Source organism: Castor canadensis, chromosome 1, assembly GCF_047511655.1.
Source record: "Castor canadensis chromosome 1, mCasCan1.hap1v2, whole genome shotgun sequence".
Lineage (NCBI taxonomy): Eukaryota > Metazoa > Chordata > Mammalia > Rodentia > Castoridae > Castor > Castor canadensis.
Genome location: NC_133386.1, coordinates 176,606,500 through 176,624,150, shown reverse-complemented (window position 1 = coordinate 176,624,150; position 17,651 = coordinate 176,606,500). Strand labels below are relative to the sequence as shown.

Here is a 17,651-nt window from a genome sequence, read left to right as displayed (position 1 = left end):
TATAAATAAACAAATAAAAAATATCATTTTCTTTGAATTCTGAAGGTTCATACATTTTTAGGACACTGCTAAGATAAGCAACTTGATATATATTTGTATGTGCTTTCATAATACAATATTCTGTACACTGGTTAAGTGACTTACCCAATTAAATACCCATATGTACCTATTTATAAACCTAAGGTGTCATAGATATAATTAACCTAATAGTCACTTTTGGGCTTAAATTAAATTTACATTTGATTTGAAGAAAAAGCATGTCTCAGTTTGTTTCTTTATGGCTTTCTAAGCAGGACAGCGTCTTCTGCATGTGGTGGGGTTATAAACTGCAGACCAGGTTAGTTGGATCTGTGATATCTTTAATTAACACACAGAAGGTCATGTGAGTCCCCAGGAGCTGCTCATGGCAGATGCTTTAGCTAATCATTATTGGATCCAATCACTATAAATCAGTAAAGTTTCACTGGGGTTTACAAGTGTTGAGCGGAAACAGCAGGTTTTTCTACACAGCCCATTGAAATCATTCTTCTTGTCCATTAACCCTTATGAGGTCATGGTGCAAATGCTTTCCCGTGAGGACCATGTATTTTTCTTTCCATGCTCTGTGTGTTTCAAGAGCTGGCTTGGATTGCAGCCTACATTGGTACATCACGTTCATCATTAATGAAAACATTGCCATTTAGTATGACTGAAATTCATGGCAACCCCAGAAGCATGGAAATAAGTATCAAATTTAGTTTGTTCACAACCATGAGAAGTTCTTAATTATCACTGATGAAAATCATCTTAATGTTAATTAAGAGCTTTTTTGTATGTGGTCCAGCTCTAAGCTGCTTACTTGCCTCTCCAGTGGAATTTCTTTAAAATATTGCTATAATTTTTGAATTTGGATCAAGGCTTAAGGATTTTCTCCCTTGTTCTTACATAAACTTGGCAGAAAAACTATGTGAAATAATGGCTGGGCTTTTCATATTTTTCAAGATTATGAATGTAGTAGTTTGTTCCTATAAAGTATATATGAAAGAATTTGTAAGCAAAAGTTGGAGTATTGAGGCCATTTTCTTCAATGGCCCAGGCCCAAAAATTGTGCGTGATTGAAGAAAGCAACATTTGAGTCTCAATTTGTCTTAACTGGTTTTTGAAGTAGATGAATATCATCAAACAATTATACAGTGACTCTACTGACCTCATTTTTTCCTATAGGTACAATCTGACCAAGCTTATATTCAGTAAATTATCACTTCTGAGTCAACATTTTCATTCTCTTTATTGTTCCTACTAGGGCTGTGCAAGCCAATTCAATTGGGCAAATATGTCATGACCACCAATAAGTTGCAAGCCAAGACTGAGGCTATAGATAATAAAAAACAGCAGGAAACACAAATACTTTATGATTGAGAATGTGAAAAATAATAGAGGACATAACACCTAGCAAATATATAATAGGAAAAGTTTGGTAAATACAGTAAAATAAGTAACAGGCAAATGGTGTTCAACGGTAATGAGTCCCATTTGCATGCAGAACAGTAGCCCAATGCTTAGCAGGCCATTTGTAGACAATATAAAATTCAACTCAGCACAATATTTGGGCTTGAGCTTGGTTAAAATTTTCTTTCTGTTTCTTTTCACTTGAAAGATGTGAATCTCTAATGCTAGTGGTTATGAAATACATTTTTGAAGATCAGTTAGAATGACCAACTAGTGGCAGAATTTTAAGAGTGGAATGACAAAGATTATTACAAAGGTACTTAATTATAAGTGAGAGAAAAAGAAGGAGGAGTGGGTATTAGTTCAGTGGGTTGAAGGATAGGAAAGGAAATAAACCTCATTATTTGAAATGTAGGAATTTAGGGATCATCCTTTAATCTACATAAAAATATCCATGTGTAAATTGAAATATCTGGATTAGTGGGAGAAAATATTGTGCCTGACAAATTAGATGCAAAAGGCATTTTCTTTTCCCGATCATGTAGGTAGTAGCTGTTATAATGGGTACTTGTAGGAATACAAATCCTCAAAGAACACAGAAATTCAAGAATCTGGAAACCTTGAACAAGGAAAGAGGTGTAAAGAATTACCACAAACTGCATGAAAAAGCCGAGGATTGAACAGAGACAAAAGGGCCTTGAATGGATTAAAGAAAACGGATCCACGCTTTGAAGACTTTCAGTAGAAAGCAAGGGACAAAAAAAAAAAAAAAAAAAAAAAAAAAAATCAAGATTTGGTATTAAATTGATGGCAAAATTAGGTGAAATTTTCTTACAGAAGATTCAATATAAAGCTGAAAATAATTAGTCAGTAGCAAGGCATTTTCCTTAAATTTCTTATCTGTACACTGAGATTATTATAACCTAGATTAACAAATTATTGTAAAGACTAGAGAGAATCTAGTATAATATTAAGAATATAAACACTTGCTATCTAGTATTAACTATTACTTTTTTAACTGTTGTAACACTCAATCTCTGTTTTCTATCATTCCTGACTAATTATTTTCTCTTTTTTCAGCCTCCCATGTTCTAGCTCAGAGCCACCTCAGATAGCTTCTGCTGGTGCTTCAGCTGGCTTCCCTCCTCCATGGTAGTGACTGTTTCTTGTGTTTGAAGCCCTACTTCTTCAAATGATGCTTTATGAATACATCAACATTTTTGAAGAAACTCATTTTTGATGTGTATTGGAACTCCTTTATGACACACTTTTGGATCTGCCCACTTTTTCCTCTGGGTACCATAACTTAATTCTTCAAGTTACAAAGGTAAACCATGACTTATGGGGAGGTTGCAGATTATAGAAAGAAGACTGCATTTCTGTGGACCACTTTTAAGAGAAGAATGAAGCTGACTTGCCTTGAAGACTAATGTTTAAATGTAGAGTCTTTGTTCTCTGCTTCTGAGTGAGTCCCTGAAGGTAGGTTAGTGGAACATAAGTGACATCTTATTGTGCTCATAACCACATATCCTTTTTTTCTTTATGAAGATTTTTTAATTTGTTCTTTTATCTGGAGGCTTCACATTCCCTCAGGTGAACTGATAATGAAGCCATTCCCTGCCACCTTTTCAGATCTACAAGTCCAAATTCCACTCAAATTTTCGATCAAACATACCCCTATGTTACATAAATAAAGTGCTATTGCCTATGTTGGAAGACAGTTCATGAGTTTTTTCATAATTCTATACATCTTGCAAGCAGGATAATGACTGCCCCCTTTTCTTAATTATCTTTTTTTTTTGAAAGTTCAAAGGCAAAAATCTGTCACCATTTCTTTCCAGGTTCTGAGAACTATTCAGATTCCTCCAATACCATCCCATTTTTAAACCCAGCAACACAGCATTTTTCTGTAGTCACCTCTTCAAGTAGCCACATCTGAGAATAATTTTCCACTGTACCATTAGATTGGATCCATTCAGCTAATCTGTGATAATCTCAAAGTCTATAAATTAATCATATCTATAAATTCTCTTTTGTCATTTAAGTTAACTATTTCATTGTTTGGGGGATTCAGACATGGATATTTGAGGCAGGAGGCACCATCCTTCCTACCACAGGGAAGATACATTTCTTCATGGGTACATGTAGGAGATAGTCCCTCACATCACAGCTGAGCAGCCCTTACTTCCACATTTTAAATGCCATTGTTCCTACAGTTTTCCACATACCTTTAAGTAGACAGTACTGACCAGTAGACTGGTGGATTCCCTCCACCAATCACTTTATGTTTAAAGTTCTTGATATACATTTGTTTAAGAATTTGTCCGTATTCATTATAAATGCCAATAATAAATGTTTTACACAGTGATCTCATTACTTTCATCCAGCATTATCATGTTTAGATATCCCAGAATACATGAAATGTGGGAAGTCACTTGTTGAAAGATATTATCTCTTTTATTATAAAGGAAAAATGAAACATAGAAATTTTATGCAGTTATACTTCAGTGGTGACATATATCTCATATCTTTAAACATTGAGTATCCCCTCCACATTCTCCCAATGACTTATCCATCTAAGTTGAATATTGTTTTTCTCTAAGCTACTGCCAATGGTGGTATGAAATCTAATGACATAGGAAGGTCTAAGCATACATATTTATCCATTGATGTGAATATGATGCCTTATAATTGCAAATGAAGTCTCTATAACAAACATAGGAAGGGATTTAAGCATATAATCCATTTTATTTATTGTCTAGACATCACTCATCAATCACTTTCTTTTATTTTGTGAAATATACTTTTCTTGCTTTTTTGGTCTTTCATGAGAGTTATAAGCAGTGTGGTGACAAAATATCTTTAGATGATCCATTTCTATGGTCATTATCATATGGGATTTTTCATCCAAGTGTGGGCTGAAAAGTATATCTTGAACACATGGTAATCTTCAATACTTGAAATTATGGCCAGGTACCTAATGATGTGACATAGAAAAAATGGCAGTGAGATTGCCTTCTCTTTCAGTTATCAATGTGTATGCCAGGGCCAAAGATTTATTATAAGGAGGGTGGAGGGACAAAAATGTTTTTTCAGTGAGCTGAACTGAAGCAAATTACTTTAATATCCTTTCCATATGAGGGAAATGTATATTTTGAGCATGCTGGTCTACAAGTGGTTTCCAAAGATGAATTAAAGAAAGAATCTCTCCTACCTGTACCTCATCTGAATCATTCATTTGCATTATTTATTCTAAAACACATGAATTTACATCTTTTGCATCCATGCCATTTTGAATTAGAGGAAAAAAATAAAAGGAAATTGTAGTGATAGAAAATTATCTTTCTAGTGTATTATCTCGGATTAGCACAGTGTTTCTGACCATTAGCATTACTGATTTTCAAATCAAATAATGTTTTATTGTTAGGACTCTACTTTAATTATAGGTTCTTAGTATTGTCTTTTCCCTCTTCCCAACAGATTTCAGTAGCAACCTCTTCTACTAGTTGTAAAGAGTAAAAATATACACACATTATGAAATGTTCTTTGCAGAATAAAATTATCCACAATTGAGAACCATTGTTTTAGATCTTGATGGTTTCTCTATTATTTCCCTATATTTTGTCTAAATCTACCACATGAACCCTATGACATATGTGATAATGTTTATAAATGAGAATACTAAATCCCAGGAAAGATAAGTAGATTATTCAAATAACTATTTTGTAGTACAATTATGATTCTAACACTATTTTTTTATTTTCAAAATAGTTTTAACCCTGGGACCCACCCCTGAATGACTACTTCCTAAGGTATAGAGGTGAACCCAGTAATCTAATTTGCATCTTTAACAGGCTCCCAGGTGATGCTGATGCTCCTGTAGCAGGGATAACACTATAAGGAGTGCAGATGGAGATGATGTAAAGTGGATTTAGGTAAAATTTTACAATGTATTCAATAAACTCCAAATGAGCACTTTTTTCTCAGTTGTGAATAATTTGCAGAATTAAAATCTTTCCCAAATGTCTGTTGAAGAATGTGACAACCGGTGACAAATTTTTGAGAAGAGGTGATGAGCAGTATAACATGGCAGCCCAGAACTGAGGTGTGCGCTCCAGTAGAATGCTCCCCTTGAGACACCTTTTCACAAAAGCTTTTAAAAAATCAACTTGATCACTACTGTAGTTTCTGTAGCAGGTTAATAGTATGACTTTGGAAAAGTTATTTCACCTCTCCCATTGAGTTTAAATTACCATATCTATAATACAGGGCATTTTAAAAATAGAGGATCAGCTCCAGTGGTCTATGTTCTATTATAATTGTAACATTTTAATGCATCTAAATTACAATGAAAAATGTCAGCGACATTTGTTACAATTTTCTTCTTAGATACCTGAATAGTCATGGATTTATATAATATGTTCTGTCAGTAACCTCAGGTGCTGCCAGTGGATCTCAAGCCCTTGTGTTTTTCTGTATTGACCAGACAAAAGGTTTAATTTCTCACTTTTTTGTGAGTATAAAGTTATAGTTTATTATTTCCTCACTTCTTCAGAAGTGAATAACTTCAAATCATGTTCTCAAGTTCTTAAAACTGTATTTCAGAACTTAGCCTGATTTTCTTATTAATGGGCCAATGAAGAAAGGCTAAAATTAAATTATGTATTAATTTGATAAAAATCAGGAGATTTTTCTTCTTTTCCTCAACTGACATATGTGAATGTGTATTTTAGCTGAAGAAAATTGCACTGTCCTTTATCAACATAAAAACATTATTCTCTCGCTGGTTTTTTCCAACAGAGAACATTTTTGTCACCTGTGTGTAACATTAGAAACAATTTTATTGGTCATGTAAATTCCCATCAGCTTTTGTGAGTCACTTAGCTATAGCAATAAGAGATCAAATAATTTAGACGAGGAATGAAGTAATGGCAACAAAAGAAAGAGAGTCTCTTGGTTTTGTGTTTGCGGTTTTTCTGTGACTCATAGTCTGCAATTTTTTTCAAAGACAATATCTGAAAAAAGGGTCTCTGAGCAATGAGGTGACAGAAATTGCTTGAAGACCATTACTATGTTTTCCCTGAAGATAAATGAAAATTGTTAGCTACTTATCTAAATTATCCTTTATCTCTCTAACGCAGAGACTGCTATAGTTAGCCACAATGCATCTCAATTTCAGAAAGACATTACCTAGTAAAATGGCAGATTGTGCAAGTGAGAAAATAGAAAATGATGACAAAAACCTCCATTGTGTTTCTTTATAGTCCTGGAACTACATTCAGGCAAAAGTTTATAATATTAACATTAAGATAAAACCAATGTAGAGCTTTAAGGAACAGTCGAAATGTACTAAGGACTGCAAGGAAAACAACTGGGGATAAGATCCCTAATTTCACCACTTGCAGTTTGCATGACCTAGCACAAACTTCATTTCCCAGACTTTTAATTTTCTCATCTATAAAATGTAGATAAGAGTTGTACCTATCTCTTAGCAATTGTGTTATGCAGGGGAAAGATTTATGGTAACTTGTATGACATGTGATTTATTGTCAAGAAATATGCATCATTATGGCTCAAACAATAATCTTGTGAATTTGTCTCACTGTGTTTCCTGCCTGCACAGGATTCATGACTCATTAATTGTAAAAATACATTAAATTGGTTACAAAGAAATATCATTCCTCCACATAGGTGATTTGTTTACTTGGATTTGATTGTTTTCAGTAAGTCTTTCTTCAGTGTATGCTATATGCCAACTACAAAGCTATAAAAGTTCAAGAAAAAAGAAAAAATGCAGAAGCTATGATGGCAGCATTGCTAAATGTGTCTAGGTTTATAGAAATTTTTCTCACACTTAAAACAAGTAATCATAAAACTTGCTTTATCTACTTTATAGTCATATTGTACAGAGAAATATAAGGCAATTGCTGTATTAGTTCGTTCAAGATAAAAGTTTCAGTGTTTAAATAATGACTACTGATGTACATACCTATTAACTTAAAGACCCTAACTAAAGGTTAAATGTAAAAGGACAGGATGCAATAAGTACAGAAATTATCTCAGAAATAAAGAACACACAAGAGAAGAGGGAGGTCATGGATGCTACTTCAAGGTAATCCAAGTTGAGTATCATCTCTAAATAATGGACTAGCAACTTTAATCATGGATGTCATGAATAATTCTGGTGGCCAAACACTATTGATAACTGGGGGTTTTTGTATGAAGGAGATCGGCAAGAAGAATGTGTCAATGGGTCTGAAATATTACCCAGGAACATATAGTCTGATTTTAATAACCAAAGATGATTTTCAATCAGCAGTCTCCAACTTAAATACTTTTACTTGAAACAGCTAGTCACTGTTGTATAGTTAAAGGCACATAAGACAACGATCTAGGGAAAGACAAATTTTCATTCTGGAAGTAGTCAAATCTAAAATCCTTTAGCACCAAACAAAATGCTATCAATGATTTGCTGGAGTCCTGAGATAAAAGATTTTGAATATTAAAGTTAAAATACCAAACATGTACCTAGAATAAGAAAGAACATATACAATAAGACATATTAAAGTTAAAATACCAAACATATACCTAGAATAAGAAAGAACATATACAGTAAGACCCATAGGATACATGAGATCCTAATGGATTTCTTGCCTATTCTCACTACTAAGGGCTTACAATTAAATCTAAACTATGTGGATTTCATATATTACAGAAAAGAAGCATGTAATTGCATTTTTTGTAATATATTGCTAATTATTAAAAGGGAATAAAAGTAGTCATATACAAATTGAAAATGCTGATATGTATTAAATTTTCTCTGTGATTGAAAAATATAAAGTAACGAGGGAGAAGACTGACACAGAAATCTTTCGTGCAAGTACACTTCATCCTACCTGACTTCTTTTAAGTTCTCAGTCACCTTGATTAAAACCAATAAGCTAAGTCAAGTTACAGTTATCTCCCTATATGTTTAGAACTTTTCATTAATTTTGGACTTAAATTTATAGTTTTAGATAAAAATAGATGAAGAGTTATCATTTTATTTTAATAAATTGTAACTTGAGAACTTGAGGTATGTCTCAAGCAGTAGAACACTTGTTTTGCAAGAGTGAAGCCCTGAGTCCAACAAAAAATAAATAATAAATAAATAAATTATAACTTGATATCTTGCCACATATGCTCATAGCACAGCAAAGTCTGAGCTCCAGAGAGCTCGCTTAAAAAATGACAATAATAGTAACTCATTTATTGAGCACTTACTACATGCATTTAATTTTAAATTTTATTCTCCCATAGTGTCCATGACATAAATTCTGTTTTACAGATGACAAAACAGAAACTGAAGCATTTAAATTCATTTGATTCTGGTATCAAAGGAAATAGAAAAGAAAAATTATTGAAATACAAGTTATATCTGACTCCAAAGCTTGTATTTTTTTAATTCAAAGGGACTATGTAGAAGTGACTCCAGAGCCCTCAGAATGGTATAGGGGTGGAGGATGTAACAGCTTTCCTTCTCCATCATGAGTCACATTTGATCCATGTATGACAAAATATAGTTTAACAAGAGAAAAACACAAGAAATTTATGTCATCAAAGTTTTATGTAACTTGGGACATTTTTTTTTCCCATAAAGTTGATGAAGAATGGACAGCAGTGTAAATGTGTGATTGAACAAGCTGGTGTGATCTAATGGAAATTGATTGAGGGAGTAACCTAGCTAAGCTTGTCTGTCAAATTTCTTCTTGGCCTTTGCTGTAGTGTTCCTTGTTCTTGGGTATGAAGCAAGACACCTGTAGAATGAGAGTCTCCAAGGAAGAAGAGAGAAGGGAATGTTCCAGGTTTTATGACTTGCTTTGGCAGGGCAGGGGAGGAGATCTAGTTAATATGATTCATCTTGAGGAAGAGAACTTCTGCCTCATATGATGTGTTCTGGGGGAGATAAAAGGAGAGACAGGATGTCAGGAGAAAGTCAAAGAGATCTTGCTTCTAAGGCCTTTCCAATTTGCTTCATTTCAAAATATTCCTCACACTAAGATTTGGAGTATTGTGTTCTAAGTCTCAATGCTGGGAATTGGTAGATCAATGGAAAGGCATCATGTTGGATGTCTTATTTCAGTTTTCACCAGAGTAACTCACCATTACTAGTTGATATACTGGACATTGATATTATATGAACAAAACATTCAGTTACTAAAATATATTTAAAACCATTCATTGAAAGCAAATGCATTTCAAGACATAAATGGCTATCACTGATCATTTCTTTTTTCTTTAACAAATTCACATTCCTTTTTTTTCTTTACAAGATTCAATACCTAACTTTAAAAAGAAACCTCAAAATTACCTTGCTGTGAACAACTTTTCTTCATCTTCTGAGTTCTCCTACCTTCTGGATAGGTTGCCATCAAAGGCCATCCTCCAACTTTACTTTCAGCACATTATTCAAGGTTATTATATTTAGGACTGCCATTTCAAATGTTTGATTTTAGAGTCATTCTCTTAAGTATTTCAATTCTTCCCATCTGTTTCATAATAAAATGTCTTATCTTGTGGCAGGGTGGCATATATGCAAAGAAAAACATGTTTTCCTAAGATTATAGAGCCATCCTAGCAAAATGAAACATACCAATTCTTTTCTGTTTTGCTGGAGATCAAACTGAGGGATACATGCTTGTTAGGCAAGCATTCTTCCACTGAACTACATTCCCAGACCTTGTCTTTCTCTAATTTCAGGTGGAATGTGAGGATGAGATTTGAAGGATGTATCTGCTTCCCTCATTTCCTTGCTCAACTGGGTTGGTGTAGGCATATAATTTTAACCATTTAATGATTTTTCTCATCAACGCTTTTAGATTCAAGTTTCGTCAAAGTTGCAACTGTAAGTATACCATCATTTTGAGTCATTTATAACCCCTTTGTGGTCAGGGACCTTAATGGTTTCAGTTTGTGTATTGTCCTTCATCCTCACTATTCATGATATTCCAAAATTAAAATATGAACAGAATATTTTGAGGACAAATTTCATAAATGAGTGTATACAACAGACAGATCAAAAAGATCTGATTTACTTATTATTATGCCCCGAATGATAGTCCTTTGTTATGTGCACGTGTGTGTGTGTAACGAACATGTTTGTGGTATTTGAAACTACCTCCTGTTTGAATACATACACACTCACTACATTAGGACAAGTTTATCTTTTCTACCACTGAGTTCTCTGGACCTCAGAACACAATACATTTTCAAGATTTATGAGTTAAATGAATAAAATAATTTATACTAAATCTAATTATTATTGTAGTTTAAAATATGCAAACTTGAAAGGGAATGACCATTGCTACTGCAAAGAACTTTTGTCTGACTGTATCATGCTGCTCACTTACTTGTGCTTATTTGATTGAAAATTAAGTTATTTTTGAACTGCATCTCTGAACATTTTTATAACTTAAGAAAGTAGAAAACTTCAGAATGGGGCAAAGAAAAGCACTTATGATTTGAAACTCATAAGGAATGTTTTTATGAGGACAATAGTACCTTGAATGTGTTTTATACAAATTTATTGCATTCTGTTCTTGGAAGAACTTAATGCAAGAGTTGTAAAACAATGTCCAAATGTAAGGCCATCACTCATTTGAGAAAAGAAGACTGAATGGATAAATAAATGGTCAGTGATTTGTTTTACACCTAAAGTAGCATAACCACAACCTTTATAAAATTTCAGCAAGATATTTATGAACAAACATTAATACCTCAGCACACAGCTCTATGGAAGTTCTGATGTGCCTGTAATATATTTTCAAGTTGTTTTTATTTGGAAGTAAAACAATTATTGGGTAATATTTTTGCAGCCCAATGTGCTTCATTTTGAAATAAAAATATGGAGATTTAAAACCATAATAGGAACTTTAATGTATTGAGGAAACTGTATATTTTTAAAAGTCTTTAATTAATGGCAACTATATTCACAAATTGTTCAAAGTCATAGAAAAGAATGCCTCTCTGTTTTCTAGATGACTAAGTAGTTTAATTTTTAAAATATGACTGAAATACCATTGTCATTTTTCTTAGGGGCCATATTATTTAGGATTAAGATTTTACTTTATTTCCCAGACAATCTAACTTTTGGAAGTATTCAATTTTGTAAAATTGTTTTCTCTGTGTAGTGCCCTATGTAACCCTGATATCAAATAACGATTACTACCTACATGTTACTTTTGCATGTGTTACCGAACTAGTGGATGTCAGTTTCATTTGTTTCAAATATATATTTACTCCTTGACATAAAGAGACCATATTTTATATAGTTTGATATGTCCTCCCCAGTGTGGTATAAATTTCCTTAGTACTGTCTTGAATAGATCCTCCACTATTTGTAAGAGTAGTTAAAAAAGGACAAATTGATTTAACCCTATTTTCTTCCTTTAACTCCTGTATCTGATGTCCTTTCAAAGCCAAAAGATGATTCAAAAGAAGATGTTCCATTTGTAATTCAAATGTACTTTATCACCATGTAATTGGATACCATATAAAGTTAGGCAACTCTACATGTCAGGAAAGTGACTGTGAATGCAAAATCAGACACTGTTAATGAACAGTCAGAGCATGTAGACATTCTTCTTGCTCTGTTTTATTCATTTCTTAATTTTTCATGCCCTGTAGTGGTGGATAACAAAAGAAGTTTTTAGCACCATGTAATTACATCAATTATTCTAAGGAAAAAGAAGGATGTGGTATAAACAGTAATGAACATATATGACATAGGCCAAAATTTGTAAAGTTTTTTTTAATATCTTATATGGTGAATAAGGTCTTCTTTAATTATCATGAAAAAATTACTTTCCTGCCATATTTTTATAATTCTGCTAACACAGTCCCTATTTAAAAGACAATAATACAAAAGAGAAAAGGTTGAGCTTTATAAGACTCTGGGCATGGCTCAAGCAGTAGAGCACCTACCTTGAAAATGTGAAGCCTCCCATTACCACCAAAACACAACTTAAAGAGAGAAAGAGAGAGAGAGAGAGAAATCTAGTTTACTCAGGGTATGCAGCTTATAAAACTTTGGCTTAAATTTAGGTTTTCTGATCCTGTCCAGTGCCTTTATCATAAAATGACAAAGTGACCCAGAAATGCCCTTTGCTTAGCAATGCATTTAAGATCTCAAAAAATCTGAAATTAGTCATCAGTGTAAAGCTGTACTCTTACAATTTAGAAGCATTATTTTTATTGTCTAATTATCTGTGTCCTTCACAAACTGAACTACGTAAGCCTCATTTTACTCAAAATTTTATTCTAAATGTTTCACTAGGATAAGCACATAAAAGATGCTCAATGAACTCTTGCTGGTCAAATGACTAAAAATTTGGGGAAAAATACATACAGAATTTCATTAAATAAAAGTATTCTAAAAGTGAGAAAAATTGAGAGCAAATTTTTGAATTGCTTCTAAATTGTCCCAGATTAACTTTTTTAATTAGTTATTTTTGGTTTGGGGGCTATATCCTAAAGATTTTTATAAGATGAAACAACTCAATGATTGAACCCAGTGAACTGTTGAGCAAAATAAAATTGGCAGATATAATGACAGACTCATTTTGGCATAGAACATTGAAATAACAAAGTTACTCTGATCATTTGAGCATTTGATTATTAATAAAGTTATTCAAACAATTATGCAGCTTTCTCTCTGTGCTTTCCTTCTAAAATGTGTGCTCTCATTTTATCTCTGGAATTAATATACTTGCAGCTTTATTTCTAAGATCTGTTTCCTATCTTCACTAATGCAGGTGATCAGTGATAAATATGAGTCAGCATCCAATGTGTACTGCTATTCTCTTTCCCTAAATGTGCTGTTAAATCCTTGGCTGTTAAATTTAGTGCAGACTCCCACAAATAATGAGAACTTAGAAGCAAACTTTTTCAGTGGAACTAGAATGCCCTAGAGTTAATATCTTGCACCTCATTAATCATGTGTGATAATTTATCATCAAATTTTTTTCATTACGATTCAAATTTCAAAATATATCAACTTTATAAGTAAATCTGGTAAAATATTTCTCCAATCTGTACTTTTCATGCTCACTTAACTCTCAGTGGACTTGAATATTTAACAGCTTTAATATTCTACCACCACAATATTTGTTTAAACATCAGCTGGAAAAAAATCAACTTGAAATCATTCATATTTTAAAATTATTCAGTATTTGGTTTTAGTAGTGATACCTTCAAAAATGGTAGTTCCACAAGGTAATATTGAAAATAATTCATCAGCTTTTCTCTCTGATATGAGTTTTACAAACTTATGTTGAAAGATGGGACATAGCAGAAAACACAGTTTAAGGCTCAGTAGAGTATAGCTGAAGAATTTGGATGGTCATTTAAAAGTTCCTACACATGGGATTTATCAAAATTTTTCCAAAGATTTTGAGAACTTGCTTCTCTACCTTATCAGAGAATTCTTGAGAAACTTAGACCTTATATGTTTTATAAGTCAAGTCAAGGTAGACTAGGTCATTTCCTCCACAACAGGAAAATGTACATTCTGTGCATCATTTTAAGATAGGTAACTCAGTTTTTGAGCATAATTTATGTGTGTGCATGTGTGTTCTATGTACTCAGTCTAACACCATTTTATTTGTTTTATAGAGCTGTTTGCTATTTGTGGAACAATCTCAATGTGCATGATGACTCCAACACAATATGTGTTAATTTCTTGCTCATATATGTGATCCTGCCTGGCTGACTATACTCTTTCTGTGGGTGAGTCAAGCAGCCCAGTTATTTTCTATCTTATAGTATTGCAACTTCAGCTTGTTACTTGTCACACTGTTCATTTTTCTTAAGACAGCAGTAAATGTTGAGTCATTTACAAAGTGTATTTGGATTTTCCTTACATTTCATTGTCTAGAGTTCAGTCATGTGGAGATGTGAATTGAATTATGCTCACTTATTCCTACCACAAATACCCTTGTTAAAGTCATAATCCTCCCCTCTTGACGGAATATGATGTTTATCCATGTAGTTAATTTAGAGTGAAGTCATTAGTGTGGGCTCTAATCCACTCTGATTGGTGGTCTTATTAAAAAGGGAAGTTTGAACACTAATATACACTTGGAGGGAATAAAAGACAAGGGGACATGAAGAAAAGACTGTCACTTATATACCAAGCAGAGAGACCTGAACAAATTCTTTCCTCCTGATCCTCTGCCCATAACTTGATTTTGGATTTCTAATTTCCAGAACTGTGTCAATAAGCTTCCATTATTAAGGTTATCCTGTTTATGGTATTATGATATGGATAACTTAGAAGACTAACATACCTGACTACACCTAGCTGCAAAGGGAAGCCTGGAAATGTATTTCACTTGTTTCCAGAACCATGAGGGAAGTACTGTGGGGAAAACTAGGTGATTCCTGCCATGCCCTTCTACTTGTTAGGTGTTTTGAAAAATACTGACAGGTGATTAAATTTCCTGATTACAAAATATTTATTCTGAGAGGAATTCAATTGATTTGTATATAATCAAATGCCTTTTGTTTAATAACCAATTTCTGTTGTTGGATTAATAATTGTCCCCAGATAGCAGAAAGTAGATTGCACAGAGAAGTTAGTAGAAACGAACTTTATTCCCACCTGTACTGTTAGTGTTCTCAAACTGCCTAAGCATTCAAGGCCTTAGTTTTTGCATCTATTAAAGAGAAAAAATACAACAATTTCTGAGGTTACTGATATTATTATTACTGAGTGAAGTACTTTTGACCTGTCTTGAATTATCAGTCTGTTTTTTCACTTATTAAGTGAATATAATCCACAAATTGTAGCACACACGTTCAATTTATCATGTTCTGTGCCCAACTCATCATATTATCTGACTTCCTCTATAGAACCTATGCAAACTGCTCCACCGTTCTTCATCTTGGTTAACATCGTCATTTACGTGCTTTTCCAAAGCTGAAAGTCCTGGAATCCCATTCTGAATAGTTCTTCATTCTTTACTATTGAATTCTGATATATTGTTAAATATTGCAATTTGTCTTTCTTAAATATTACTCAAATTCATCCACATCTCTGATGTTTAACATTTCTTGGAAGGAGTGCTTCAAAACTTCTAACTACTTTCCCTTTACCCCATTTTACTCACTCCAAGTCTATATTCCATACCAGGTGGCAGATACAATTTTGATTTCATTCACATTTTCCTCCTTGTGAACCAAAAGATTCAGTTCTGACTAGTGGAATGACCAGATAGAACATGATAGACTTAGTCTTTAAAACCTCTCAGCCTTGTCTTCTAGTCTAAACCTGTTCTTCAGTGACTTTCTAAACTTCGTGTTTCTGTTGGCAAAGATACACAATGGACAGAGCTCAGCTCAGAACTGACAAGCCTATAAAGCTTAATATGATCTCCAAAATACAAATTTAATATGATTTTATATTTCTAATGACTTCCCATTATCAGGAAAATAAAACTTAAATTTCTTATTTTAAAATAAGTTGTTTTAAAAATATGGTCTCAATTTACTTTGTCCATTTCTTGTTTCTTACTTTGGTCCTATGATCCATTAATTTTGAGGGTTTTTTTTTTCCTGTTATTTATTTCTGCCTAAAATGCACTTGCCTTTTTGATCCTGTCACTCAAGAGTTAACTCAAATACAATTAGGTACTATGGGCAGAGTCACAAACCCTTTTCTTGGAGCTTATACATTATCTCCCCTTTACCTCTCTTCAGAATTGGGCATATTTTCCTCTTCAGAGTGAGTCGTCTGAGGTTGGGAACTGACTGCTCTGTTCTGTCGTTCTCAAGTGCCTCCCACATTTGTTAACAAAGAGTTGCACTCAATAAATACTTCTTGAAGAATAAGGAAGAGATTATGACAACACTTCCAATGCTGGGAGGGCTGTTAAGAGTAAATAGATTCCTGAAGAACTTTGGTGACATTATTCTTTGGTTATTAAAAGTTTTTTTTTTTTATTTCTGACCATAGTAACTGACCAGCTTATGTATTTTAATTAATTGTTACTTCTTCTGGAGCAGTCAAAGTGAGCAATTACTTTGGTAAATACCATTAATATAGAGCACCCGGGTCTCTGATGTTTAAGTACCATGTTTAATGCCTGTGCAATTAGTCGAGCTCAGTATAGACAGACATTCATCCCCTGGCAATGGTAGGAAAGATTTGATCTCCAGGATGCCTCCTGCTTCTTTGCCTTTACATGCTCCTTCAAACAGTGTCCTTTCAGAATTTCAATAACCCTCCTCAAATGCAACTGAAGTGTCATGGACTGTTTCTTACCTGTTTTCCTATTTGTCCCATTAGAATACCTGGTACCTGCCGAGGACTGAAACTGCTTATCAAAAGAGGATCAGGACTATGAAGACTCCAGTGTCATTCAGAAATATTTACTGTCCCAGAAAAGCCCAGGAGTCATCAGAGGCTAGAAGCAAAGCTGACAGAGATAAAAGTTGATTCTGCCCAGAGAGGTAAAGGCTCCAAGGTCATAAAGAAAACAAGAGTTGAAAATATTTTTATTTGACATAAAATAATAGAGCAGCAAATGTAGTGGAGAAGAAGAAAGGAGCTTTTTTATTATTATTATTTTTCGAGACTGCAGTAGGGTTGCATGAGATATTAACGTCCCTCAACTGTAAAAGATTCTTGAGTAGCTCTGGGAATTGGGAAGTCTGCAATTTACAACTTCTCTCCTCTGTTCTTATAAGCAATTTAGCCAAGCTTCTGTTAGCAAGAGACACTTAAGCAACAGAAATCCTAGTGGAGATTTTTAAGCCTGTAGTAAAGATAATACAATCCTCCTGCATAAAAACAAAGGATTATTAATGCTGTGCTGCTGGTGAAGTCTCATTTCACAACTGCTATAACTTTCTGTATTAAATCAGCCCCACCAGTGCTGGAAGGAACCAAGTTCAGGCATCATTTATCACTACCATTTTGGGTGCACCAACCATAGAGCCAGCCCTCAATTTGACCCTTCCAAAGGCTTGCCCCCTGTGTGAGTGGAGGTTTTTATCTGTAGGCAGGCTGATCTTTTTTAGGATTCAAATTTATTTTCCTGACATGGTTCATAGCTCCTGTCTCCAGGTGCTTGTCCTTTGAAGAGAGCATTTGCCTCTGCAATGCACCTCCCATAGCCGATCATATCTCTTGGGCAATTTGTAGCACTGGCTCATTTTCAACTCTTAAATCTCCATTTATGACC

At 33.7% G+C, this 17,651-nt stretch overlaps 1 long non-coding RNA gene across 1 annotated transcript; it reads left to right on the top strand.

The window, feature by feature from the left end:
• The first annotated feature begins 2,542 nt into the window (after positions 1 to 2,542).
• LOC141421513 (uncharacterized) lies at positions 2,543 to 16,983 on the top strand. The gene is made up of 5 exons (XR_012446076.1): positions 2,543 to 2,907; positions 5,283 to 5,363; positions 10,168 to 10,312; positions 14,080 to 14,193; positions 16,754 to 16,983. It is a non-coding gene; the product is annotated as an uncharacterized lncRNA (long non-coding RNA).
• Positions 16,984 to 17,651: the final 668 nt, after the last annotated feature.